Source organism: Octodon degus, unplaced genomic scaffold (genome assembly GCF_000260255.1).
Source record: "Octodon degus isolate 3935 unplaced genomic scaffold, OctDeg1.0 scaffold00345, whole genome shotgun sequence".
Lineage (NCBI taxonomy): Eukaryota > Metazoa > Chordata > Mammalia > Rodentia > Octodontidae > Octodon > Octodon degus.
This window is the reverse complement of record NW_004524921.1, coordinates 76282-78912: the sequence shown is the minus strand read 5'-3', so window position 1 is coordinate 78912 and position 2631 is coordinate 76282.

Here is a 2631-nt window from a genome sequence, read left to right as displayed (position 1 = left end):
AAATAAATATAAATTTTTTAAAAAATTGAAAAATACAGAAGGCCAAAAAACAAAACTTGGAAGAGTGGTGCATGCTTGTAATCCCAGCATTCAAAAGCCTGAGTCAGGAGTATTAATATTAGTTTGAGGCCATCCTGGGCCACTTAATGAGTTCAAGAATAGCCTGAACTACATAGTGAGAGTCTGTTTCTAAATTAATAAATCAATGAATCAAATAAAATAAAGAATGGTGAATTATAGCATTGCAATTAAAATAATTAGTAAAACTTGAAAATTCTAATTTATAACAATCTCAAATATCAGGTCCCTACCGTTTGGGATGCCTACCAAAGTTATACCAAAGATAAGGGATAAAATCTGAACCATCTTTTTGGAGGTTTCTCTGATTTCCTCACTAGAAAATTAACTACATTCTCACCAAGTAAATGTCCAGTTCTCTCAACCGCTGCTTTATTTCCAAAATGAAATAACCCCACAAATTGAATGGCACCCGCCAGGTTTCGTATATCAATGTACCAACATTCTACCTTTAACATTACTTCATTTTCGCCACCCCACCACCACCTCACACACAGAACTTGGAGTCACTGAACATAATTTACCACTGATGAGTTTTGACAATTTACCTCATGATTTTTTTTTTCATTACCAGGCATTGAACTAGGGACAGTATGCTCACCAGGCAGGTGTTTATGTCACTGAGTATCTCTCCAGTCCATGATTTTTTATTTATTTTTTTTTCTATATTTTCGGGAAGAGTCTACAGGGTGTTCAGGGTCTCACTACTAGATCAGACTCAGTGATCCACCTGTTTACAGCCTCCCAAGTGCTGGGATTACAAGTGAGCACTGCCACAACCAGTCTCAATCACCCTCTCAGGGAGCCCTGGGGAAGGGGCCAGCACAGCAGGCCCGGGGATTGAACCCCCCAGCCCCTGGGGTTGCTTGCAGGCACTTTAATCTGATGAGCTAATTGGCCAGTCCTCCCATGCAGAACCAGGGATTGAACTCAGGTCCTTTCACTTGCCAGGCAAGTGTTTATTCCACTGAGCTATCTCCCTGGCCCCGATTTTTTTTTTGTCAGTCTTTTAACATTTCTATAGACTGGGTATACAGTTCAGTGGTAGGGCTCTTGCCTATCACGTGCAAGCCCCTGGGTTTATTCCCCAGCATGACAGAGAGAGTTAAAAATATCTTTATGGGAATTATGAAAACTCAGTACAGCTAACTTGTCAGTTCCTTACCTGTTAGGACAGGATCTGCTCATCAGTTGGGATATAAAATTCACTGTGCCCCTAAAGGCCCCTTCTACAGGTCCTGCACTTCTTTCCTTCATGTCTCAGTTCTGCAACAGTTTTCTCGTCTTCCCTGAGATTCCTTTAAGCTAGCACTCACTTAACTAAAGACAGAATAGAATCAACTATTAGACAGAATTCCTTCTTTTTGGAAAAGTTCCAGCAGCAGTGAATGCAGAGCCCCTTGAACTAGAACTAAATTTCATGTTCGCCCCTAAATGTCCCCAATATTACTTAGATCAGAAGCCCATTAAACCTGAGAAGTCTCACTCAATAAACCAAAACTTATTAAGTAAAAAGTTACTTCTCACTCCAAATCCAGGCAATATACTCATCTTAACTTTTAAAAGATAAAATGAGACATGATATTATTTAGGCCAAAATCTTAGCCCTATTAATAAAATTATCAATCCTAGTTTTCCCTTGTTGCCTAATCCTAGCACTATCCTGTCTTCTATGCCTTCTAATAACCAATATTTTGTGGGCTATGTACATGCGCTGCTCATTAATTTATAATCTTCCTTTACAAAAAATTCCTCTTTGTAAGGAATCCCAAAACCTATTTGATCTATCTGAGAAAATCGAAAATGTATTTGTACTGTTATGCCCTACTGATTTACTGGGATCCTTATTTCTGTCTTACAGACTGCAAATGCCACTTTGAGGAACTTAAAATTCCAAAGAGTTGCCACTCTAATTCAACATGTGTATGAACTTTATGTTTTGACAGTTGTGATAACTCGTGTGTGTGTGTGTGTGTGTGTGTGTGTGAACTCTCTTTTGGACACTGAACACTATATTAATGTGTTAATAATAAAAATAACAAAGTGGCTAAAGACAAATTCAGTTATGCTCTCTGCATGTGCAATATCTGAGTCATAATTATTTAGCCATGGGTAAAACCATTTTGGAGCTTACTATGAACAGTTTTTCCCTTCCTGAAACAAAATGCCAATTGAGAGGTTTTGGGATTTTGTGGGCTATGTACATGTGCTGCCGAAGTGAGCACGATTTTGTGGGACATGAAAGGATGGGTACAGCATGCCCTTCTCAGACCTCATCACAGTGTGGGAAGCTTTTTTTTTTTTTCTTTTTGTATTTTAGGGAAGGGTCTACAGGGTGTTCAGGGTCTCACTACTAGATAGACTCGTAGTGATCCTCACATTTACAGCCTCCCACGTGCTAGGATTACAGGCACGCCACCACACCCAGTCTCAATCAGCGTCTCAGCGTGCCTCGGGGGAGGGGCCAACACAGCAGACCCGGGGATCCAACTCCTGGGCCCTGAGCCTGCTTGCAGGCACTTTATTTTTTTTTTTAATTTATTTATTTATTTA